The 27,257-nt window shown below is 38.8% G+C and overlaps 1 protein-coding gene across 3 annotated transcripts in view; it reads right to left on the reverse strand.

The window, feature by feature from the left end:
• Positions 1-567: 567 nt before the first annotated feature.
• CLEC12B (C-type lectin domain family 12 member B) overlaps positions 568-27,257 on the reverse strand; it is a 37,057-nt gene continuing 10,367 nt past the window's right edge. For 2 of the 3 annotated variants that reach the window (XR_006959961.1, XR_006959958.1), the window contains 4 exons: positions 25,723-25,864; positions 23,802-23,886; positions 8,209-8,336; positions 568-1,051 (listed from right to left, as the gene is read on the reverse strand). The gene's annotated coding sequence lies outside the window, so the exon portion shown is untranslated. The remainder of the gene's footprint in view (positions 1,052-8,208; positions 8,337-23,801; positions 23,887-25,722; positions 25,865-27,257) is intronic. The other variant, XR_006959959.1, reaches the window with a different exon arrangement.

The following is a 27,257-nucleotide window of genomic DNA, read 5'->3' on the forward strand; positions in this document are numbered from 1 at the left end:
CTCCTACAATAGTGAGCACAAAGGCATCTTGAGGAAATGAGAGAATGATTATAATAATAGCTAACATTTCTTGAACATCCATTCTTTGTGATTTTATCTAATTTAATCCTCATAAAACTCAAATTAAAAATTAAAGATTCTATTAAGTTGCAGGGTTCCCAGGTAAACTAACATTGGTCTACATAGAAAAGCCAAAATATGCCAAACAGTCCTACAAAACGAAGAAGTTATAAAGTTTTCTGACTCTCCTGATGTTCTTAGAGACATGATCCCTGGGTTCTGAACTTTTTTTTAATCCTGAGACCGCTGTTTACCAATTCTCCACCCTTAAATTATGGTTATATCTGTCCAAGAAACCCAAACTACAACAGAGACTCACCAATATATTATGGTGCCTCCTCATTTCCAAAGTGTGATGTCCATTTCTATAAACTAACTACAGAATTGCATCATCTCTTATTTTGAAATCTCTGCTTCACAGAAATCTTTGTTTTTTTTTTTCTTTTTAAGCTTATTCAGGCATTTCCTTAAACAAGGAACTAGTTCTCCATTGAGGAACATAAAACATTTTTTATCTCAAATGAGTTTTAATCTTAAAAGTACATATGGTAAGTATTTTACACATATATAGGTATCATTTTAATAGGAGTATTCCATTAAACTTTAAATTGTTATGGTGACATTAATATAATTTATTAGAAAAGTTTGACTATGTTAAAGTTATTAATCTCCTGATACAAATTATAGATTACCAAGAACTCATCTTTGGCAACAGAACAGTGGATTACATTCAACAAAGCATAATACAACAATGGGAGAAAAATGTAACACTATACATGAATATATGTAATAATATCTCAAATGAGCATATCAGTTTCAAAAATATGACAGAAGACACATTACACGAGCTGAACAACTTCACTGCAAAATACTGTGAAGACTTAAAGCAGGAGGAAAATTGTGAGTGAAATGGTTTCATATAGTCTCCTCAGTAACCGGGTTCTCCATCTTCCCCTCGAATCTTTACTGGGTTCAAAATCTTGGAATATATCTGAAATAAAGAAACATGAAAATACTGTAATCATTTACACATTCTTCTATTAAAAAAGCATTTCTTTGTCTTTTATGACTTAGTTTCTTTATGTGTTTAATTATCATTTTTATCAAACTAATCCTTCTCCTTCTTCCTCACTCTTTCTTGGGTTAGATTCCGTTTGTTTGTTTTTGCAATTCCTTCTTCCTTTTTTTACACTCACATTTTACACTCACATTTTAATGGAGTTTAGCTCTAATGGAATTTAGCTGAGTGTATGGAAAATAAATGTTCTGTCTTCATGCATGTCTGAAAAGGTCTTTATTTTGGCTAGGTATAAATTCAAAGGTTAAAGATTAGTTTCTTAGAGAGTGTGACAAGAGTTGCCTCACTGTTTTTAGCAAACAATGTTGTTGATGAGAAGTCTGCTCCCAGTGTAATTTCATGCCGTAAAAATGACCTAATTTTAGCTTTTAAAGATATTTTATTCATTTGGGGAGCTGCAACTTTAGGATATTCTGGGTATGAGTGCTTTTTAATCATTTATTTGCTGTGCACTCTCTGGCCTTCTCAACCTGAAAGTTTGTCTTTCAAATTTAGGAAAAATATACTCTGTGACTTATAGGTTTATTTTTCCTCCACTCTATTTCCTGTTCTTTCCATGACTTCTCTTTTTCAAATATTAAGATTTGCAGATTAGCATCTTTTCTCTGTATTTTCTGTCTTTTTTAGGTTTTAAATTCTTTTTTAAAATCTTTCTACTGATTATTATTTCAAAAATCATATTTTTAATCTGATAAACCGTTATATGATTCTTGAGAGTTCTAGTTTTTGTAGCATCCTGTTTGTACCTTACATAGATAATATCTTTTGGAGTCCTCCAAGTATATTAATTAGAGGAGTATTTTAAAATACCACTCTCCTCTTTCCTAAATTCTTTTTTGGAAGAAAGGAGGTGGTTTTTCCTTTCCTTTCCTTTTTTCCTTTCCTTTCCTTTCTTTTCCTTTCTTTCTTTTTCATTTTTTTTCATAAAATTATATTTCATGTGTTGGGGCTCTTATATACCTTATGATCCTTGCTAAGAAGAAATAAGGCAGTTGGGGCGGGTTGACTCTACTGTTATTTAAGAGGATAGTGTTGGGGCGCCTGGGTGGCGCAGTCGGTTAAGCGTCCGTCTTCAGCCAGGTCACGATCTCGCGGTCCGGGAGTTCGAGCCCCGCGTCAGGCTCTGGGCTGATGGCTCAGAGCCTGGAGCCTGTTTCCGATTCTGTGTCTCCCTCTCTCTCTGCCCCTCCCCCGTTCATGCTCTGTCTCTCTCTGTCCCAAAAATAAATAAACGTTGAAAAAAAAATAAAAAAAAAAAAAAAGAGAATAGTGTTTCCATTAGATCTCTGTGAAAGTGAGAAATCTGTCAGGATATTTTAAGGGTGGAAGACAAAGATGGAGTGTATGAACTTTCCTTTTCAAATGAGGCTGGATATAAAGGGTGATACAAGTAATCACAGTGGAAACTCTGAGAGGACCCATATCCTTTCTTCTCCTGAAAATTCTATAACCTCTGACTAATTTTTCTTCCCTCTCTTCTTCACTGTTTCCTTTCTTACCTTCTTTCATGAAAAGAAAAAAAAGGAATAAAGGAAATCACTTCACTCTATGTGTCAACACACCTTTGAGAATATAAAGTTTTATGCGTAACCTTTATAACTATCCCTTGTCTTGAGTAACACATGATATAAGAAGAAGACAAGTAAACAAAAAATTATAATTCAGTGTAATGAGTGCCTGTAAGCATAAATATAGTGTAAGAAACAATATAGTTGGAGAAAACAGTCCAGACTGGATGGGTGTATAATATTCAATGCCGGGAGAGGAGGCATATTGCAATAAAATTAGTGAGGGATAGCAGGGGGTGCTCGGAAAATTCAAGGTATTCAAAGTGAATGGCTGACAGGGAGCTAAATGAACTAATGGATAAAATTAGAATGTCATGAGTGTTCCCATAGATAACGGGGAGAGTTTGAATTTTAATCTGAAAGCTACAGAAAAATATTGGACCACTTAAAACAGAGTTTTATAGAAAGATCATTGGAAACAGTGAGGTGATAGGGTTTCCGCAACAAAAATAATAATAAATACAATACAATACAATACAATACAATACAATACAATGGACCAGGGTCTTGTTGCAGCCTTCCAAACATACTTAAGTTTTCTCTGAGTGTTTTTAATAATCCCTTCATCATTTTTCATCTATAACTATGATTTTCCTTCTGTCTTCAGATTATTCCAGATCCAAATCCCGTTCCATTTCAGATTGCTGCCTCTTCCTTCTCTCATATTGTAAGCAATCATCTCACTCAATATATAACTTCTGTTAGTCATTTCAATATGTAATGCAAATGATTGTAAATTCTGATATATATATACTAATCTATAGTATATCAGTGCATACTTACTTATGCATATGTGTGTGTCAATATCACATCTTTAATAGACTTTCCTCATTTGTTTTTCAGATGTTGTATTTCATTTATGCTTGGATTCGTGGATGTGACATGAAGATAGCAGAAGCAAATTGGTGCAGCCGCTCTGGAAACAGTGTGGAGGTTCCTCAAAAAATTAAAAATAGATCTACACTATGACCCAGCAATAACACTGCTAGGAATTTACCCAAGGGGTACAGGAGTGCTGATGCATAGGGGCACTTGTACCCCAATGTTTATAGCAGCACTTTCAACAATAGCCAAATTATGGAAAGAGCCTAAATGTCCATCAACTGATGCATGGATAAAGAAGTTGTGGTTTATATACACAATGGAACACTACTTGGCAATGAGATAGAATGAATGAATATGGCCTTTTGTAGCAACGTGGATGGGACTGGAGAGTGTTATGCTAAGTGAAATAAGCCATACAGGGGCGCCTGGGTGGCGCAGTCGGTTAAGCGTCCGACTTCAGCCAGGTCACGATCTCGCGGTCCGGGAGTTCGAGCCCCGCGTCGGGCTCTGGGCTGATGGCTCGGAGCCTGGAGCCTGTTTCCGATTTTGTGTCTCCCTCTCTCTCTGCCCCTCCCCCGTTCATGCTCTGTCTCTCTCTGTCCCAAAAATAAATAAACGTTAAAAAAAAAAATTAAAAAAAAAAAATAAAAAAAATAAAAAAGAAATAAGCCATACAGAGAAAGACAGATACCATATGTTTTCACTCTTATGTGGATCCTGAGAAACTTAACAGAAGACCATGGGGGAGGGGAAGAAAAAAATTGGTTAGAGAGGGAGGGAGCCAAAACATAAGACTCCCAAAAACTGAGAACAAACCGAGGGTTTATGGGGGGTGGGAGGGAGGGGTGGGTGGGTGATGGGTATTGAGGAGGGCACCTGTTGGGATGAGCACTGGGTGTTGTATGGAAAACAATTTGAGAATAAATTTCATAATAAAAAAAATTAATAAAAAAATAAAAGAATAAAATTGTTGTCAAAAATGAAACAAAATGATGATTCTATGTATTTTGTACTCACTAAAATGTGCTTATCACCATTCTTATTTAACATTGCCCCAGTATTCTAGCAAGTGAAGAGGAGAAAAGTTAAAAGATTAGTGACAATTGATTATAAATGACAAAATATTAATTGTGGATTTGTAGAAAAAGTGACATTAAAAAAATGACTGAAAGTTATGTTGGCCAATCTCATGACAAATATCCAAGACATATACCTTATTATACACAAATGAAAAACTGTTAGAAAAGCAAATCATTCCAATGAGAGAAAAGGTATTGCCCAACATAACAAATATATAAAACTCAGATGAAAAATTTAATACGGGATATGAAATGATGAAGATTTAAAATTGTAGTAAAAGATGGCAAGATGAACAAAAGGAGTAACGTAATTTATTCTTAGATAGAAATCTCAGTGTCTAAATGTATTACTCCTCTCATATTCATCAATAAATTAAATGTAATCAAAATAAGAATTAAATAAATAAATAAACAATAAATAAATAAATAAATCAAAATAAAAATTCTGGAAAACATCCATTAGAATTTTCAATTTTTATGTGTAAGAAAATTGAATTCTTTTTGGATGTAGTCCGATGTTGATTCTGGCTAAGTGGACTAGTTTCATTAACATCACATGTATTTCCTACCATTTTCTACAGTAAACATGTGTTATTTCTGATATTTAAAAATAAGTTCAATTAATAAATAAAAGTGAACATCTGAGGTGTGCTATGTTTTATAATCATGTAATCAACCTTTTTCCCCAGACCGCTACATATTTCCATCGATGAGAAATCTATGAGAGCTTTCTCAAGATAATAAAGCTGATACTTCAGGAATTTATGGTCTAGCCCTTATCTTCTTTCTTACTCTTTTGGTGAAAATATCCTTACTGATTCATGACAATTAAGTTTTACATATGAAAAAAGTTAATTGCACACTTAATAAGAAAATTGTGTGTAACAAATCTTCTGAGTGTTACAAATACTCTGCTGGTGAGATTATGGAGGAACAGGCAACTCATACGTGACTGGTAGAACTGAAAGGTGATGAGATCCCCAGTGAGGAGCCTTTTGCAAAATGACATATGCATTTACTCTTTGACCCTGAAATTCTACTTTTAAGAATCTATACCCAAAATAGAGTGACGAGCCAAAAATCTCATACTCAAAGTAGAGTGACAAACAAAAAGATACGCATAAGGCTATTCCTAACAGCATTGTTGGTTCTTTGCCATAAGAAAAGTATCAGCAACCCAAATGTGCACCCATAGGTGACTGATCGAATAAACTCTGTACATTCATAAAGTAAGGTAATATGCCACTTAAAAGTGATATATAAGAGCCCATTTCTTACATTGTCTTAGATCGTCTTCAAGAGATATTGTTAAATGAAAACAGCAAGGAGGAGAACAATATTTATAGTAGATAGCCTTTTGCTTAGGAAATTGTGGGGAGGGCTACAATTTAAATACATACTTGCATACACACATACTTATGGGTAATTTTCTTACAATTTTTAAAAGAAAAAAATTATAGGGGCACCTGGGTGGCTCAGTCGGTTGAGTGTTTGACTTTAGCTAGGGTCACAATCTCAAGATCTGTGGGTTCGAGCCCTGTATTAGGCTCTGTGTTGATAGCTGGGAGCCTAGAGCCTGCTTCAGATTCTGTGTCTCCTTCTCTCTCTCTCTCTCTCTCTCTCTCTCCCCCTCTCCCACTCGCGCTCTGTCTCTGTCTCTCAAAAATGAATATATGGAGAACAAACTGAAGGTTACGGGAGGGTTGTGGGAAGGGGGATGGGCTAAATGGGTAAGGGGCACTAAGGAATCTACTCCTGAAATCATTGTTGCACTATATGCTAATTTGGATGTAAATTAAAAAAAAAATAAAAAATTAAATTGAAAAAATGAATAAACATTAAAAAATTGTTTTTTAATAAAAAAAAATTTAGGGTAAACCACAACTAATGAAGGAAGGGGATAGGAGAAATAATAAAAGCTAGATTTGCATGATAGTTTTGGTTTTTTTAGACCTACAGATATTTTATATAAGCAATAAAAAGGCAATTCCTGTGTGCCTGCGTGGCTCAGGTGGTTAAGCATCTGACTCTTGATTTCAGCCCAGGTCATGATTTCACAGTTCGTGAGTTTGAGCCCCACATCAGGCTCTGCACTGACAGCAGGAGCCTGTTTGGGATTCTGTCTCTCTCTGTCTCTTTGCCCCTCTCCCACTTGCTCTCTATGTCTCTCTCAAAATAAATAAAAATAAACAAAAAATAAATAAAAAGCCAATTCCTAAAGAAAAAAAAGCACCAAACTCAAGTAAATAATCTTAAATATATACCAATTTTGCAGCATAAACACCAAGATAAGAATTGTTTTAAGTGATATTAAAATATAGTATTTGACTATACCTGCCTGGTGAGATATGTCATAAGGAAAAAATGAGAGAATTGTGAATTTACTGAATATTTGCCAATGAGAGGTAAGATACTGACAACAGGCCAGATATAATCTGATTTGTCTGGCAAATTGGCATAGTTGAATTTTCTGGGTATTTTAGGGGAATAAGGACTTGAAAGGTAGGTTAAATTATAGGTAAATGACAGATGTATTTTCACACATACACATTTGACTTTTGTTCCAGTGAAAATTTGATTCTGCTGCATTTGCAAATGCAACCCTTCAGAATCATAGAAGACTAAGATATTATCACATGTGCTTTATTCTAGTCATGCTAGGACAATTTATTAGAAAATATATTCATAGAAATGATTCTACTACAAGACCTGTGATGGAACAAAACACTTTTCTTATCTTCAGGGCTACTGAAGTGTCCTTCACAATAGTAATAATAATAACCACAAAAATATAACATACTTACTACGATTTTGCTCACCAATTACAATGTGGTGGAATTTTTTTCCCCATATCACCAAGCAATTGGACACCAGCTGGGTGTCCTACAGTTGAACTCAATTCTTTTCTTTTGTTTCTTTTCTTTTCTTTTTTTTTTTTTTAACTCAATTCTGACACTGTCCTGAGGTATCATCAGATCCCACAGGTTAGGGGCTCAGTCCCACAAGACTGCCTCTACTCCAGATGCTAATTGCAAGCCTGGACTGTTACCTGTGGTTCTGATTGATTTGCTATAAATCAAAGGGTGCCTCAATCCCCTTATTGGCTTCCAATAAACTTGTTGGAGGGGTTCACAGAACTCAGGAAATCAGTTTATTTGCTAGATTACTGGTGTATTACAAAGAATATTAAAGAATACAAATCAACAGCCAGATGGAGACATGCATACGGCCAGGTCCCGACCAAATGAGCTTCTGTTCCTGTGGCATTTGGGGTTGGGGCCAGGCATAATGGCAGGTAGAAACTTTCTGATTTACCAACCCAGAAGCTCTCAAACTCCTTCCTTTTGGGTTTTTACAGAGACTTCACTGCATTGGCAGGCTTAATTAAATCATTGGCCATTGGTAGATTCAATCTCCTCTGCGGAAGTCCAGGGTTGGGGCTGAAAGTTCCAACCCTCATTTCGTGGTTGGTTTCCCTGGCAACCACCCCCTCCCCCCCAGGCCTGGGGATTTCCTCAAGACAACTCATTAACATAAACTCTCTCAAGCCTTCCTGGTTGAAAGGAACTTGTTACAAATACCAAAATACCCCTTTTACCTTTAGGGCTCTGAAGTGGCTTGATTTCAGGAATTGAGGACCAGAGACCAAATGTTATAATAAAAGATGTTCCCATTGTATTTATCACTTAGGAAATTCCAAGGAGTTTAGGAGCTGTAAGCCAGAAACTGTAGATGGAAGACCAAAATACATATTTATTATAAACCACAGTATCACACTTAAAAATATTCATGAAAAATGTGCATTAACAAACTGAAGGTCTCTAAAGACACTTTCAGTTTTTAGTAATGACAGGCTATGTTAGCATAAAAATCTGAAAAATACTAAAAAGCTAACTAAAAATTGTAAAATTCTTAAAAGTAACAGTAAAGGGACTTCAGTCACACTTAAGGTCACCATTGATCATAAACTGCCAATTAACTAGGCAATTTATAGTCCTGGAGCATTTTACAGTATAGATATCTAATGCCTCTTGGAAATGCTCTCATCTTTAACCTCCCCCATTGTGGTCATATTGCTTCTTGACTACTTTTCTATCTCTTTGGACTCTCTCTCTCTCTCTCTTTCTTTCTCTCTCTCTCTCTCTCTGTCTCCAATGTTTTTCTTTGAAGTTCTATTTTAGACCTTCGTCTTTTTACATATGCCCTTTTCTTCATATGCCAAATATATTAACATTTATTTAAATGTGGATGAAGGCCACATCGTTATCTCAAGTAGACCTCACTCCTAACCTCTAGAGCAAGCTTTTTATCTACCCAATTGAACAGTTTTCTCTGATTAATAAAAAAATAAAAACAGACAAAATAAAGATAAATGTGTTATACCAACTCCTATATATCAGTGTAGAAATATGAGAAACATTGTGCTTCCTACCTCAATACCCCCTCCTCTAGTAAAACCAAATAATTTCTATTTTAGGAACTTTATTCTATTCTAACTCTATTCTATTCTGTTCTCCATGTTAGCTCATTCTAGGTCCTAATCCTCTTACCACCAATAATGCGGTTTTCCATATCTCTGCCATCCTAACTCCTATTTATTAGATTAATCTTTCTTTAGAACATGAGAAAATTTCAAATCCCTAGTCAATGAGCTTTTTAGCATGTTTTATAAGGACTTTAATTATATACCATGACATCAATACATAGAACTATGCCTAAGCATATTAAGTTATATAAATGTCCACGATCTGGACACATGACCCTCTTACTCTTTAATGTCTTTATACTATTTGCATAGCAAACCATTCGTCTGAGATAACTCACACCTCCTTAATTTTTTCAGTTATTCCCTATTTTCCCATGTACACTTCTCGAGAAAAAATAGTTTTGATGTTGAGGCATCTGGTGCAGTTGGAAGAACATGTGACTCTCGGTCTTGGTGTTGTGAGTTTGAACCCTATGTTAGGTGTAGAGATTACTAAAAAAAATAAACTTAAAAACATTAGTGTTTATGTCTTCCATCCCTTTGTCTCCTCTCCCAGAATATTCTGCATATCTTGCATATAAAGCACTCAATCATATGGGAAAGAAACAAATCCCCAATGCTATTATGTACCATACGGCTTCATAATGTAAGTTCCTATCATGCTTGCTTTTCTAAAACCCACCAAATAGATATCTTACCTCCAAGCCTTTGTCTGTGTTGCTCCTTGCAACATATTATATTTAATATTATATTGATATTTTCCTGATTAATTCCTAATCATCCTTCCATACCTAGCGAAGGTGATTTAATGTTATTGGAACATCTCGAAATCCTGTAGCCAATCAAAATAAACTTAAGTCACATTGTTACTGCTTAAGAGAAGAAACAGAGTGATGACCCTTGCAACAGCAACAGAAAGAAAAAAAAATGCTATATTTCACTTTTGGTTTCTAAATAAAGAAGATTTTTACATATTTTAATTTTACATATCTATCTTCCCTCCATCCACTTCAGGCAAGCTGCTTGCTGATTATAAACAAATACCTAGATACAATTTTGGTTGCTAATACTTGAACTCTTAAGAAAGAGAAACATAGAACATGCATTTAAGTTCAGTCCAGGAAATGTCTGGTATATGTTTGCCTCACTCAGTCTAGCAGAATCCTTTAGAAATACTTGTGGTTTCTCAAAGGATGGTTAAGACACTTACTCAAGCTAGTATGAAATTTGGGGGAATTAGCACAGAGGAGGACGCCTTTGATGACTCAGTCGTTTTCTCATAACAACTATCTTAATTTTGTCTGTATATGGTTTAGAATAAGTAGAGAGGAGAACAAATACTTAAGGCTAGATTAAAAGGGAATATGTACACAATTTTTTGGAAATGAATTTGTATTGCTTTCGAATACAGTAAGTGAACAAAATAATTTTCTTTGGGGTATTAAAACTACAAAGTTTTAATATAAGAGATTGGAAAGAACAATTTCTTTTCTTTTCTTTTCTTTTCTTTTCTTTTCTTTTCTTTTCTTTACTTTCTTTTCTTTTTTACAGATTAGAAATGTTTATACTTAATGATGTAATGTGATTAATGTAATGGATCGGTGTGATATCTGTGGAAAGGAAAGGTAATCATTGTTTCTGCACATTAAATTATGACATGGACCTTGAGAGTTGATATGCCCCTGAGGTAGAACAGTGAAAGTGTATTACTGGCTTTGCCAACTGAAATCAGACTGCTTGTGATTGGTCTTATTGACAGGAAGAGCGAAAATGGCATTTGCCAGGTCAGTAGCTGCATTCCAAACACCAGGGGTGTATTGAATTCGCTGAAGCAATGACACCACATCGGGTACAGCAACTCCAATTGGAATAATCATCTCCAGATGGTTACAAAACCCTCTGGTCATTCTCTAAGATCCATCTATTTCTTCACGGGCCAAATAGGAAAAATGAGATGGGCATTACCACCCCTGCATTTTTTAAGTCCCTCATGGTGGGTAGTACTAATCTGTGCAATTCTTCCAGGAATGTGGTATTACTTTTGGTTTACTATTTCCTAGGTGCAGGCAGTTCTAGTAGCTTCCACCATAATAGCCCTCATTCCACAAGTCCGGGAACCTATCTATGTGGGGAGTTTGCCAGCTGCTGAGTATATCTATTCCAGTCGTACATTCCAGAAAAGGAAAATAATCACAGGATGGGTTTGGAGACCCACCCAGTCCCCTGTGAGAGGGATCTGAGCTAAAACTCCATTGATCATCTGATCTGCATAAGCCCCTACTCTGACTGGTGGGTTATAGTGAGGTCTTGGGTCTCCTGGAATTAGTTCCGAGCCAGTGTCCAACAGACAGTCTTTGAAAGTTCTGATTATTTCCTTTTGCACAGTGCACAGTTACCCTAGTAAAAGGCTGTAGGTCTCATTGAGGAAGGTTGGGGAAAAGATTAACAGTATAAATTTTAGACAATATACCGAAACCCTTCCTCATGGGGACCGGTCCTCCTCTTCATTCTGGGTCTGTAAACTGGTGTAAGTCTGGAAATTGATTGAAGAACCATGACTATATTTTAATGATCCAGGTAGACTTTGGTTTACTTGACCTAGAACTTTTCTGCTTATACTGATCGAGTGACGACTTAGTAGCCTTCCCATCTGTTTCACTTCTAGGAACACCTTAGTTAATTGTGCAAGTCCACAGGTCTATGTGAGTCAGAGTATTCTGATGGCTGCTTTGGCTGTGCTGTCCATCATGGTAACAACACTCAGCTTTCCTTTGCAGTTGAATGTTGCCATTCGGCCACTGCCACTTTGGATCCAATTAGCCTCCTTGCTTTTATTCCCAATTCAGTGACTGCAATTCCTACAGTAAGTCTAGTTTACAGAGAAGAGCGATCTCAGCGTTCTTCAAGGATGCTAGGGACTCCCCTCACAAATTTATCTCTCATGGTGAAGGCTATGTATGTCTTCCAGACCCTCCCAGTGTGGGTGAGTAGGTTTTAAATAACAAATCCACTCTAACATTCCAACCTCCTTCAGCTTTTCCTACATTAAACTAAAACAGCTCTAGTATTTCCAATGTTCTCACGACAGGCCACCTTTTGGTCCATATTTTAGTCAACCAACTAAACAAATTGTTAGAGTCTTTTCTAACTCTCCAAACTGCGATATTAAATGCAGAATCTCTGCTTAGTGAGCTCATATTAATAAATTTGACCCAATCCAACTTCATGTTTCTTTCGTCTAGTGGGAAAATCCCACAGCCTTAGTATTCATTCCCACACATGCTTCCCAGATTTTCATCTGCATAAATTAGAAAACTCCAGTTGTTCTTTTGAGGTAGAGCTCACCTTCTCATGGATCATACTTTGTACCGTTAGGCACCTTCTGGGACTTGAGTCTTGTTGTAAGTTTAGAAGTAAGGAAGAGTGAAAGGGAGGTCCTGAGGATATTCAGAATTGTCTTGCTGAGCAGCTGTCTCAGGGAGTCTGTACAGTTTCCTCAGCATCGTAGGGTTAATCCTCTCAGAAGGGGATAGAGAGGCTACTCCCACTGGGGGTGAAAGGCTGCTCCCTCTGGGGATGGGGAGATCTCTTCCAGTGGTAAATAAGATCCATCAGAATTTAGAGGCTCAATATCCCCAGCTTCACCAGGATATTCCCACATGTCCCCATTCCAACTTTCAGGACTCCATTCATCCTCACTCAACACTCTCTCTTTAACAGTAGATACTCTTTGAAGCTGGGACTTCAATATCTATAGTAATTCAATAATCATAGGATGAGATTCTAGGTTGGATTTTCAACAATCTCGACCCTGTGTCTGGAGAATATAAGGGTGTCCTTCACGGCATACATTAAGTTTTGAGATCATTTATGCGCCAGTTGAGTTGGAAGTTCAAATCCCTGAGCTCATCCTTTTCTTTCTCCACTTTGTCCAGTACAAACAACCAACCAGTTTTGTTATATTTGTTAGTTTGATTAGAAAAAACAAAACAAAACAAAACATGAAAGTCTCATAGTCACCCAGCTTCCTCTTTTTTTTTTTTTTTAAGTGGTTGATGATGAGTATCCCATGGTGATGTTTTTGTATATCCATTGCCACATCACACCGTGGACTATCAATGCCCCCTTTACAACTGGAAATAGTCATTCGTGTCTTTAAATCTAATCAAATCAAGAGCCAATTCCAGAAACTCCACAACTAATTCAGAAACTTTATCCTCAACATTCTGTTTCTCTTAACCAGTTTTAGTACCAAGACCTATATTATTCAGGGTTCTCTAGAAGAACAGAACCAATAGGATATAGGTACAAGAAATTGATTCATATGACTATGGAGGCTAAAAAAGTGTCAAGATATGCAGTTGGCAAGCTAGAGACCCAGGACAGCCAATGTTGTAAGTTTCGGTCCAAAGGTGGAAAATGGCTGGTGTTCCAGCTCGGCAATCAAGCAGGAGAAGTTCCCTTTTACTCAGTCTTTACAAAAAAAAAAAAAAAAAAAAAAAAAAATTCTAGTCTTCAACTGATTGGATGAGGTCCACTCACATTAGGGCAGGCGATCTATTTTACTCAGGCTACCAATTAAATTATTAACCTTATCCAGAAACACCCTCACAGACACACCCAGAATAATGTTTAACTAAATGTCTGGGTGCCCCCATGGTCCTCAAGTTAACACATAAAATTAGCTATCACAACTCAGTATGGAAAATATCATTATTGCTGTTACAATTGTTAATGTGGGTTATTTACTTAGAAGGTCACCTCCTTTCTCAAAAGTTTTAGAGTCTTTAAAGACTCATGAGTCACATGAAGAATATTGGATTAACAGAAAACACTCTCAATCAACAATTATCACATGTTTCTATGTCTCAGTAGGTAGAATCCACAGATCTGGGAACCAATGGTGGAAATAGGATTGACCCTGTTTACCACTGCTACCATCGGTTTGGGGAATTTGTGTTTACATAATCTCAACTTTAAGATATGCAGGTCTGAAAGCACTGGTTTCCACAGCGGGAGCATTTTCATCAGGCAAACAATCAGAATCTCATTAAAGCATAAACTATGGCTAGTCTGGGGTTTTTATGCCAAGAGCCCAGCAGGAAAAGCAATGAGTCACAATCCTGACAAAGTTAATTAAGTCTGATCACCAGGAGAATGTAGGGCTGTTGTTGCATAAGAGGGAAGGTGAAGCATATGTTTGTCATCAAGGTGACCCACTAGGATATCTCTTGCAAGTTCCCTGCTAAACTTTGACAGTTAATAGGTAAGTTCAGTAGAAGTGATCTGAGAAGAACTTGGCAGCCAGAGTCTTAGATACCTTAGCAATGAGTATCATGGTCACCCCACTAGGTAAAACACCTAGACTAGTTGAGAGCACGGTCAAGGGTGAGCAGCGTCTAGAATGGGTAGTGAGGTACGAAGGTAGTAAATGTTAGTTGCAATGACAGGGTGAAGAGTTTGTCTCACTAGTAAGTTTCACCAAGAAAAGAGACTGACGAGAATGCTGGAGGAGCTAGTCATGGAACACTTTTATACTAGCCAAGCAGATCCAAACAGTGCAAGAGTAGGTTGCAGTAGATGTTCTAGTGTGTTGCCCGAATACCCCCTTCAGGACTGAGGTATTTACTTCCCAGGCTCCTGGGAGTGTTGGCAAATGAATTCTCTCAATTGAGTCTCTTACTGGGAATTGCTCTCTGCCAAAGAAAGTCACCCTCTCAGGACAGCCCAAATCAAATGACTGGTTAAGCTGGGGGAGGGGGGGTATGCAGACCCAGCCCTTTTATTTCAAGAAGTGCAACTTGGAAGGACCAGCCAAGTCCCAGAATTCCCCCATGGGATCAGCTGGGACCTCTGTTGCAACTACATTGTGTGGATGCACAATTTCTTCCTTTACCCAGCGTGGCTCCCCTTACCTTCAGTGTTCTCATTCTCAAAAGCATTTAGCATTAAAGCTTCTACCCAGAAATCTCAGAATTTCAGAGTCTATTTCCTAACGAATCCTACTTATTAAAAAAAAAAAAAAAACAAATGAACTGAAGTGATTGTTTTATGGATCCATTGAATGCTGTTTTTAGGGGAATAAAAACATTCTGTCACGTCATGACTCTAGCTGTTTCCACTTTACTTAATTCTTACTATACTCACTCTTTTAGTTATTCAGTGTCCATCCATTCAATAAATGAGCCTGTTCTAACTGCAGAAATGATTATGCCTGAGATTACACAATTAGCAATGGACTTCTGGGTGTTGGTCTGGCAAATATGGAGCTTAGAAATGATCACTGCCATCCACACAACAAGAAAAAAAGCCAAATAAATTAAAAATTAACAGCTCTTCTTTAATCCATGAGGGAACTGAGGTCACAGGTCACTACACAGTACATTGAAGAGATAGAAAAATGGATACAGAGAATCTAAGTTTCTGGGAGCACAGGCCCAGGAATGGAAAATCCACGAGAACTGGTCCAGGGTAGGAAACCCCAAATGTAATCGACAAATTTCTGGGAAGAGGATTAAGGGAAGGCTCCTCAAACAGAATGACAGTTCATCTGAACAACATTAGGGAATTGAGTAGCTTCCACCAATCAAACATTTCTCAAAAACCAGTTTCTCCGTTAGGTAGTTTTTTCACCAAATGCACGATGTTTAAAAACATTTCCCATCCCTTCTAAATTCTTCGCCAGGCAGTTTGGATGTCTCTATTTCTTTAGAGGTGATTACCAGTATTTTACCAGGTGGAGGGGGTCTCTCTTATACTGCACTTCCTGGGCACAGGGAAGGCTGATGTGTACAAAGTGAGGCTGTCCTCCTTACTCCCATCAATGCATCTTTTCTTATTTCCATGCTCCTTCCTATAATCTCTCACCCCGGAATCTACAGCACTCGTGAAGACGTTTTTATGTGCGGATGGTCGTCAAATTAGTGTTGCTGTTAAGGGACAAAGAACCTCCTATTCTGCCATCCTGCTGATGTCTCTTCATCAGTTAAATTATTTTTTTAACGTTTATTTATTTTTGAGACAGAGAGAGACAGAGCATGAATGGGGGAGGGTCAGAGAGAGAGGGAGACACAATCTGAAACAGGCTCCAGGCTCTGAGCTGTCAGCACAGAGCCCGATGCGGGGCTCGAACTCACGGACCGCGAGCTCATGACCTGAGCCGAAGTCGGACGCTCAACCGACTGAGCCACCCAGGCGCCCCCATCAGTTAAATTATTAAGGAAAGATTTTTTCCTAAAATATTTTAAGTTCACAGGTCTTGTGGTTTAAGCACCGGTCATAGATTAACCAGAACTGACGTGAAGCTGAAACTAAACATTACTTGCTGTTTTGTTTCTCTTTCTTTGGTTCCTTATCTCAAAAGCAATATGTTTTGGTTATGTGTTATGTCTGCTAAGTGCCAAAGGGGTTTAAAATGAAATATCCATGAGTTCTGAGACTATCTTCTTTTTTTTTTCTTTTTTTAAAAATACAAGTATATAATGAAATTAGTGATTGAATCACAAACTATCACGGTGCTATTTTATAAATGTACTAGTAGCTCTGGTGAGGGATACATTTTTGAAGGCTCACTTTTCAGCTGGTGAACATTGATCCTATTCCCTAAATAGGATCTAAATGCTAACCCTTCTTCTGGATGAATCAGGATATAATGAAAATATACATGACGATATTTTTGTAGCTTATGGATACTTCAGAGTTTTCATAGGTCTGAGGGTTTGTTCAGGAGGCCTTCGTGGCCATTTCTTGCTCCCCTGTTCATTTCCTGTCACCTCTGCAATGTCCTCCACCTTGCAGCGTGTGACTGCCCTTCTCTGCTAATTCTGCCCGGTGCTTCTCACTGGCTTGAGTGCTCCGTGGGTCCCAGGGAAGTGTGAGACACCATTTAGGGCAGGATCAACCTCTATAGCTAAAACTTCCCTAAGAAATAAAGTGTTGCGATTTATTTTTAAAGTTTATTATTGCTGGCTGCTAATACCCCTGGCCCGAGAAGACTGAAGACGGGAGATGTGTCTTGTGTTTTGAAAAGCAGATTTCCAACAATCAGAAGTTTACCCAGAAGACAAATTTTGCCCCCAACTTCAATCAACTCTTCAGTGCACGCCCAAGAACTCATGCCAGCAGCTAGAAATGAGTAGATACATTCATCAGAATTGGAAATTTAATATAAAGGAAACCCCAGCCAGGACCCCAGCCCTTCCCTAACCAGGCAGTCCAGCATTCTCCAGCACTGCCTTCCTGGGGAATGGGCACACTTTTTGTGCCTATCTACTTAATTAAGTAGATGCCTTCTTCCCAAGCCTCTTGTGACCAGGCTTCTCCTGACCCTTGCCGTGTTACAGGCTAAGCCAAACTGTGCTGCAACTGCATGTGCATTAGGCACCCCTTTAGTAGCCCTTGGGCAGCCTAGACCTCTTAGACTGTGGAGCTAAGGCCCACCCCCAAACAACTAGATAGCTTCCGGCGTGCTTGAGGCCCCTCCCACTCACCCCACCTGGATATCACTCCAGGCAGCGACTACAAATTGGTGACAGTCCCAATTTGGACTTGCTGCCTGATGGAGTTTCTGGGCTTCTCCAGCAACTAGGGCTCCCAGATGTCTCTCTCTCTCTCTCTCTCTCTCTCTCTCTCTCTGTGTATGTAAGATGAAATAAAATGGAATCACTTATGTCAAGGGGTTTTGAAACTGACCTGGGAGGCCATTAAGGATGTGGGCTTCATACACGTCCTCCCTGTTCTCCTCAAGTGGAACCACGAACTTCTGAACTGGGCCAAACCACAAATATTCCAAGGACTCTGCACAACAATCTGCCACTTGCTACAACTTTTGCTTGGCGAAAGCCCTAGTCACCTTTTAGTCAAGATTAGTTTTCTGCTGCCAGAGTCCATCAAAATTCTTTGTGACCAAAATTCTTTGTGAACAGCGGCGCCTGGACGGCTCAGTCAGTGAAGCGACCGACTCTTGATTTTGGCTCAGCTCATGAAGTCACAGTTGTGAGATCAAGCCCCATGTCGGGCTCTGAGCTGGGCATGGAACCTGCTTAAGATACTATCTCTTGCTCTCCCTCTGCCTCGCCCCCACTCACACTCTTGGGCATGCTCCCTCTCTCTCTCTCTCTTTTTAATAACTTTTTTAATGTTTATGTATTTTTGAGAAGGAGAGAGCATGAGCAGGGGAGGGGCAGAGAGAGAGGGAGACACAGAATTCGAAGCAGGCACAAGACTCCAAGCTGTCAGCACAGAGCCTGACAAGGGGTTCAAATTTACCAACTGCGAGATCATAACCTGAGCCGAAGTCACACATTTAACTGACTGAGCCTCCCAGGTGCCCCTCTCTCTTTCTCTCTCTCTCTCTAAAAAAAAAAAAAAAGAATTATTTGAGCAATGTATATAAGCATTCTTGTTTTGTATTTAAACATCTTTGGCTTTTGGGGCGCCTGGGTGGCTCAGTCAGTTGAGCATCCAACTTCAGCTCAGGTCAATGATCTCACAGTTCCTGGGTTCGAGCCCCGCATCAGGCTCTGTACTGACAGCTCAGAGCCTGGAGCCTGTTTCAGGTTCTGTGTCTCCCTCTCTCTGACCCTCCCTCACTCGTGCTCTATCTCCCTCTGTCTCAAAAATAAATAGACATTAAAAAAAAAATTATAAACATCTTTGACTTTCACCCCCTAGTAGACACTATGTGGGTTGCTACCCAAACTCGTGTACCCTGAATTGCAGCTTATGATCCCAGATAAACACTTTTGCTTAATTATTGCCTTTCTGACCATTTTAGGTTGACAGGTGATTATACCAGCCACTCCACCTGGCCCTTCTTGGGCAAAAGGGTTGGGTAAACTGGAACTCTGTCTTCAGGGGGAACATTCTCCATTGGGTAGATTGGGGCTTGGAGTAGGTATGCACCTCATCCCTCAAGAGCCTTCTCCTGTGACCCAGTCTCTCGTGACCATTGTCTTATTCCAGGTCCCTGGCCACACCAAACTGCACGGCAGAGTAGGCATAGGGGAGAAATGGCACCCCTTCAGTAGGCCTTGGGAAGCAAGGGCCCCTCTAGACCTATGGAGGTAGAGCCCAGTCACAACCATCTGCATAGCCTCCGGGGTGGAGGGGACCTACCCCCTGAAAATCATTCTCAGCGGCAGCTGCAAAGTGGCAATAGTTTGTCCCTATCTGAACTTGCTGCCTGATAGGCTCTTGCGATTCTCTAGCAAGCAGGGCTTTCGGGAGTTCCTTACTGGAGAATACCGCAGCCAACCCCCAACCTCTACTCCGGCAGGCAGTCCGACTTCCTCCAGCTCTGCCTTCAGTGGTGCATGCCCAGCTGTGCATGTAGGACAGGGCTTGGAATAAGGCAGATGCCTTGTTCTCCCAAGATCATGCCTCTCCCGCTCCTTGCCCTCCCCAGGGTCCCTGGCGAAAGAAAAGGAGGCGGAGGAGAGGAAGCACAAAGAGAGAGAGCTAGAGAGAGAAATCAGGCCCTTCTAAAACAGAAATATTTTAAAGGGACATAGGCTTCTTGGGAACTTCCAGCCTCACAAAACATTCTTCTTTAGGGGACAAAAAAACTTATACACAGAACTGGGCGGGGCAGAGGGGGGGGGAAGCGAATTACACAAATTCTATTTTCAACTATTTGTGGGTGTGCGTGTGTGAATGGTATTTTCTGAGCCAATTGTGTCATATGTATGTGCCATATATATATATATATATATATTCTAATTGTGTATGTTCGTGTATGAATATTATATATATCTATGTATGTGTGTATATATATACACATATATACATATACATATATACATATATGTACATATACATATATACACATATATACATATGTATACATATATGTATACATATACATATATACATATATATGTGTACATATATGTATATGTGTATATATACACACACACACACACACAATTAGAATTTAAAATACCTCCTAAAAGGTAGAATTCTTCTAGATTGGTAGACTGGGTAGAAAATACACTGTTCATGAAACTGTTTTGTCAAAGTAGTTCAAATGTATACTCTTGATGCTTTCAAGTATAAACCTTATAAAGATCTATCATACATTTTTGAAGCATTTATCTACAGGCCACACTGTGATACAATTTTACTTCATAAAAACATACAACTGCATTTCAAGAACACTCTATTTCAGGGTGCCTGGGTGACTGTCCGGTAAGCATCTGGTCATAACGGCTCAGGTAGTGAACTCAAGGTCATGAGATCAAGTCCCCCTTCGGGCTCCACACTGAGCGTGGAGCCTGCTTGGGACTTTCTCTCTCTCTCTCTCTCTCTCGTGCTCTCTCTCTGTCTCTCTCTCTCCCCGCCACTCATGCTTTCTCCTTCTCGTTCTCTCAAAATAAATAAATAAACATTAAGAACAGGATATCCTATTCCGTGCTGCTGGGTGAAAATCCGCAATGTTTAAAATCTTTTTGGAGCCCCTGGGTGGCTCAGTCAGTCAAGCCTCTGTCTCTTGATCTCGGCTCAGGTCATGATCTCATGAGCCCCGAGCCCCATGAGACAGAGCCCTGAGCCCGGCTCCGCGCTGACAGAGAGGTGCCTGCTTGGGATTTTCTCTCTCCTTCTCTCTACCCCTCTGCAGCTCGCCCTCTCTCTCTCAAATAAACAGACAGTTTTAAGAAATCTTTTGACAGCTGTTTTAGACAAATAGTGAAAAAATGCCAGAGTTTACATTGATTAGGAAACCCAACTTTATTCATTCAGCAAACTTCTAGTTTGTCCGGAATGTCCGACAACAGTCATAGTACAAATAGTGCCTGGTGTTTGCTGGACGATTTTCTCAAAGCTTAATATTAACTTAATTAGTCTTAACAACAAGCTTGTAAAAGAAAAAAAAAAACTACTATCATGTCTATTTTGAGTATGAAATAAATTAGCAAACAGATGTTAAGTAACTTCCCCAAGGTCACAGGGCTAGTAAGCTGCTGAGCTGTGATTTGAACTGACGTCTGTTCTCTCAACCACTATGGTTTGTTGTCGTAAAATAGATTTGCTATTTAGTCCTCTGAATAAGTAGAAGGTTCTGTGTACAGATTATATTTTATGAAAATAAGGGGAACACTAAGATTATTTTGGCCATGATGATAATCATTGGTACGACACTAGTTTACCTCTCTTCTTACAAAGTGCCCGAGACTGAGTTTCTAAAGTTCTGTTCCATTCGATTTCAAATTCTGGGAAAATGCAGAATGTGAAGTGTGCTTTCCTGGGAACATTTTTGGAGGCGAGGTTGGGGCTGTTAGAATACCTACAATCAAGACATCTACACATACCTCAGAAGACATTTTCTGTGATCTTTCTCGTTCATCTCATGATTAAGCATGTAACGTCTTGGCAATTCTGATGTGTAATTGTCTCCTAAGGCCTGCTTTCTCTTCTGGTACAGAAAACCAGAAGAAAAGCTATATTCATACTTTACTTGCCGTCAGAATTTCTAAAGTTAGAGCACAGATGTAAGATTCACAGTGTGCTGGATTTCTGCCAAATGAATTACAACCCCACTGTCATCTAAACGGGAATAGAAGACAGAAAGCTACGTATATGTTAACACTGTAATATAACTGTGTAATATAACCAAAAGGCTATAGAATGTAGTAAAATATTTGATATTGGTAATAATCCCTACATACCTTTGAAGGATGAGGTAGATTTGGACTAAATGTTGCTCCCATGGAATTTGGGAAAGAGTTTTGTTATTAGAGTTTTGTTATTATTTGTTATTTGTATGTTATTATTTGTTATTTGTATTAGTCAGGGGGCACCTGGGTTTCTCAGTCGGTTAAGCATCCGACTTTGGATCAGGTCATGATCTCACAGTTCTTGAGTTCGAGCCCTGAATCAGACTTTCTGCTGTCAGCACAGAGCCCATTGTAGGTCCTCTTGTCCCCCTCTACCTGACTCTCCCCCACTTGCACAGGCACTCTCTCTCTCTCGCTGTCTCTCAAAAAGAAACACTAAAAAAAAAAATTGTTTATTGGTCAGGTCTCTTTAGTGATGGTTAATAGAAAGTTGAGTCCATTTAAACAGCCTAGACAAACGAAGGCATCTGTTATCTCACAGAGGGGAAGGTGATTAGGGTGGTACAGAAAACTGAAGAAAGCTACCGATTTCAGGTCTCCGCAGATGAAATTGCACGGTGCTATTCTCTGCTTCTGTTTGAATCTGAGTTCTGCTCGCTTACTGTAGTTAACCTTCTCCAGGGAGGATTGTTACGGCAACAAGTAGCAAACCCAACTAAAAACCCCAACTTAAAAAAAAAATCTATTTCTCAACTTCCATTTATCAACTCATGAACTCAGATTTTTTTTTCGATATATGAAATTTATTGTCAAATTGGTTTCCATACAACACCCAGTGCTCATCCCAAAAGGTGCCCTCCTCAATACCCATCAATGAACTCAGATTTATCTCGCTTGGGTCACATGTCCACAACTTGGACCAACCACTTTTTGCCAAAAGATAAAGTTCAGATCTGGATCCGTAGAGTAAAATCAATACTTGTCTGTTAGGTTGAATCTCTATTCAAACACACACTAAACTAAAAGATGAATTAATAATGCAGTAAACCACATTTATATGTAAATTTTAGGGTTTTTTTTAAGGCTGAGGTAATATCCATATTTAAACAGCCAAAATTCTAAGGCACAGATATTAAAATTTGTCTATCACAATTCTTCCTTCAATAAAAAGAATTTTTAAAAATTTCTCTTATTTCTAAAAAAATCTTTTATCTCACAGGCTGCAGTTGTTGCTACAGTTATCACTTAGAAATGAACAAAATAAAACACTATGACATCTGCAAGTTATCAACCAAGTTTTTAAATTGTGTTCATGAATTGAAATATTTTTAAGTTCTATTTTCTGAATTAAAATCACAAAATATCATGGAAGAATTGAGTCAAAGATACGTGCTTATATTTTCAAAGGAATTATTGGCCTCCTCTAAGTACCCACATGTTTTGTATTTATGGAGAATTATCTAATTTTGTGAGGGTAGATAATTTTGATTATTCCACTATGAATTACTTGATTGAATGATGGAGCAAAGCACTTAAGGAATATTACTCCTGTAATAAAAACAATTATAAAAGACTTGAGAATCAAAGAGATAGACCAGAAATTCATAACTTGTCATCATTACCAAACGAATCCAATAAGAATTCAAATGCTCTATCATGCCAATTATAATTTGCCTTTGCCCAGTACTGTGAGTTTGAGGGCTCGGATTAAAAACAGCGCATAGGGGGCGCCTGGGTGGCGCAGTCGGTTAAGCGTCCGACTTCAGCCAGGTCACGATCTCGCGGTCCGGGAGTTCGAGCCCCGCGTCGGGCTCTGGGCTGATGGCTCAGAGCCTGGAGCCTGTTTCCGATTCTGTGTCTCCCTCTCTCTCTGCCCCTCCCCCGTTCATGCTCTGTCTCTCTCTGTCCCAAAAATAAATAAACGTTAAAAAAAAAAAAATTTTTAAAAAACAGCGCATAGTGTCTGGAAGTTTCCCCCTTGGCTGTTAGTTTAATAGTCCGGAGATGGCTGTTTTTGTTATAATCTTGGTTTATGCTGAAAGAAAATCCCACAACCCCTTCCTCTCTCCGATTATGAGAATCCCTTAAAAGTGGAAGAAACATCCGGAATGTCAGACAACAAAAATTTCAAATTCCTTAGCTGGTGCGTACCTGTCCCTCTCACTGATAGTCTGCTGCCTCCTGCTGGTGTAGCCTAGAAGCCTCTTCTGGTCTTTCATGACTTGAATTTCTCCACCTAAAAAAAAAAAAATATATATATATATATATATATATATATATATGTTTTTATATTTCAAATATATAAAAAATATTTAAAATATATAAATATATTTTAAAAATATAAAAACATATGTTTTTATATTTCAAATATATAAAAAATATTTAAAATATATAAAAAATATATTAAAATATATAAAAATATTTTTAAAAAATATATATTTTTATATTTAAAATATATATATTTAAAATATACATAACATATATATAAAAACATATATATATGTTTTTTAAAGTTTATTTATTTTAAGACAGTGAAAGAGAGAACAAGCAGGGGAGGGGCAGGGAGAGGGAGAGAGAGAAAATCCCAAGCAGCCTCCACACTGTCAGCACAGAGCCTGACATGGGGCTCGAACCCACAAAAACTGCGAGATCATGACCCGAGCTGAAACCAAGAGTCGGGCGCTTAATTGAGCCGCCAGGTGTGCCTTTTTAAAAACAGATGTTTGGCCTCCCAGAAACTACTTATTTTGGCCCTTAAAATGGAGATTTACCTTGTCAGCTCACAGTGCTATTCAGGGACACTTTCCAGGTCCCAGGGGCCGGGCAGAGAGGCTACAAGATTACGTCCACCTGTGCCGTGGACTATTCTACCAACCAACCCTGTGCCCAAACCAGGACGTTAAACTTAATCCTCCCGTCCTCTCTCAGAATGGGTCCCCTGATTTCACAGATGGCCGTTTCCTCAGAGGATTTGAATATTTTTTATCGTTGTTATAATTAATTATTATCGTCGTCATCACAATTGGTTTCAGAGGCACCTACACGATTCTTTTAGGAATTTTAAGAAATTTTTGTCAGTCTAAACAGATCGGGGAAGCATGAAGATCAGCTACAGCGTATTTTATTATTTACACAGATTTGACTTCTGTCCATAAATAAAATTACAATTGAGTATACAAGTAGAACATGCCTCCTAACCCAAAGAAGGTAATTAGAACATGAAGAAAACACAGAGCAGCTTTTGGGTAAATAGACCCAAAGCGACGTTACCACTCCTTCTTCAGTATTTCCACATATAGCACTCATTCGCTATTTCTAGTATTACACTTCTCGCCGTGTCTTACAGCTTGCTGAGCAACTGAGAGGACACACGGCACTCTCACCTCTAACTGTGAACCTGAACGTGAAGAGAACAGTTTCTCTACCTCCATACTCTAGGCAGAGAATGGAAGAAAATCGCCTACAGAAACATCACATTTTTCTGGTCCTCAAGATAGCCAAAAATATCCGTTCATGTCAAATATTTTCCAGAATCGCTGGGGAGCTACATAATAGGCATCGAGGTAGAGGTGTTGCTTCAAGGCCGTTAGACCCCATGACTATGAAAACGGAAAGAGGAACGTAGATTATTCATAGGGAACATTAGAAATGATCTGCGAGATCACTGAAAATGGCTTATTGGGGGTGCCTGGGTTGCACAGTCAGTTAAGCATCTGAAACTTTGATTCCGGTTCAGGTCTGTGCCGACGGTGCAGAGCCTGCTTGAGATTCTCTCTCTCCCTCTCTCTCCGCCCCTCCCCCACTCAGGTGCACGTGCACACACTCTCTCTCTTTCAAAAATAAATAAACTTAAAAAAAAAATGGCTTAATGGGTGAACCAGTACGTTTCAAGCCCAGTATGCTCTACTTTTAATCCTAGTCTTTGTTGATTATTGAAAAACATGCTAAGATATATTTAGAGAAAACTGAGGGGAGATGCACTTTATTATCTTGATAATATTATATACCTTGAAGGAGAGGGGGAAAAAACATGTCAGCTCTTCAAGTTACTTGTTCGGCAAGACTAACATACCTGAGGAACAGAATTCCATTGGCTTCAGGATTGTCTTGTTAAATTTGACCGCCTCTTCAGTCCTCTGCTTCACAATGAATTCTCAGTTTTAAAAGTTAATTCTATCCTCTTCCTGTCCAGTTTTACTACTATCACACCTGCCCTGAGGAAAAGAGTGTTAATAATGTGCCCTTTCATCTTTCTCCACACATAAGCAAACATAACAAGCATGATTCACTTAGGGTAATCAGTATACAGCCTCGAATATACCAACAACCCTAGCTTCCGATCACAGTCACCATGCCCACTGTCCCAAGGCCATGGACTCCTCACCAATGGGACTAGCTCACCTTCTCTCTTCATATATAATGGAGGTCTGGCTATTTTACCAATATGGTAGCCCTACGCCAACAAAATAGTCGCTAGAATGATCTCAGTCCAGTGGTTTTCAACCCTAGCTGAAAATTAGAATCCTAAGAGTAGCTTAAATTCTTTTTTCCATAACCTAATCACACCCCCGATCAACTATATCAGAGTCCTAAGAGGTGGAATAATCTCAGGCATCAGTGTTTCTTCAAAGCTTCTCAGTATAATTGCAGCGCACAGCTAAACTGAGTATGTCCACCAAGCCAGATAAAGCAAATGGCATATTACCTGTCTATCCTGACCACCCCAACCAGTCTTCTCATTAAAGAGTTGTGGGACGAGCTCACAAAAATGAAATAGCTGAGGTTTGTACTTACTTCTGTCCCAATTTTGACCTGTCCTGACCCAATTCGCCCTGCACGAACCAAACTAATTTTGCTAACACTGCAGAAAGAGCCATCCACTGAGGTGATGGATGTGTTAGCTGAACCTACTATGGGGGGCCTGGGTGGCTCAGTTGGTTAAGTGTCCACCTTTGGCTTACGGTTCGTGAGTTTGAGTCCCACATTGGGTTCTCTGCTATCTGCCTTAGATCCTCTGTCGGTCTCTCTCTCTCTGCCTCTCCCTGGATCGCGCACCCTCTCTCTCTCTCTCTCTCAAAAGTAAATACACATTAAAAATAATGTTCCAGCTTCTTGTGGAAATCATTTCACAATACATGTATCAAATCGTTGTTTTATCCACCTGAAACTTATACAATGTTATATGTCAATTATATCACAGTAAAGCCGGCAAAATGAAATTAAAAAAAAATAAATAAGGAAAATGTTTTTAAAGACAGAAAAGAAAGAGTTTTCGCTTTGAGGATGGTTCCGCCACCTTTGCCTTTGAATATGCTTGCTCAGGGAAGCTAGTATTGAGGCCATTTATTCAAACATTGGCGAATATCCAGGCCGAGTTAATAAGTATCTCCAGTGGCGTTTGTGAAACTTGCAGATTCCGCAGTCCCGCCCTCCAGTCATTCTGAGTCTTTAGACCTGAGGTGCAGCCCAGGAATCTGTCCTTTTAAGGGGACTACCTGTATAAATCTTACATGAAGACAGCTTTGGAAACTACATAACTCTTCAATGAGGGAAGGACAGTTATCCAAAACAAATACAAACCATGGCCTTTCCCCAGGACTTTTGACT

The sequence above is a fragment of the Lynx rufus genome, unplaced genomic scaffold (genome assembly GCF_022079265.1).
Source record: "Lynx rufus isolate CCGP_SWC_20201006 ecotype Redwood Valley unplaced genomic scaffold, mLynRuf1.p SCAF_7, whole genome shotgun sequence".
Taxonomy (NCBI): domain Eukaryota; kingdom Metazoa; phylum Chordata; class Mammalia; order Carnivora; family Felidae; genus Lynx; species Lynx rufus.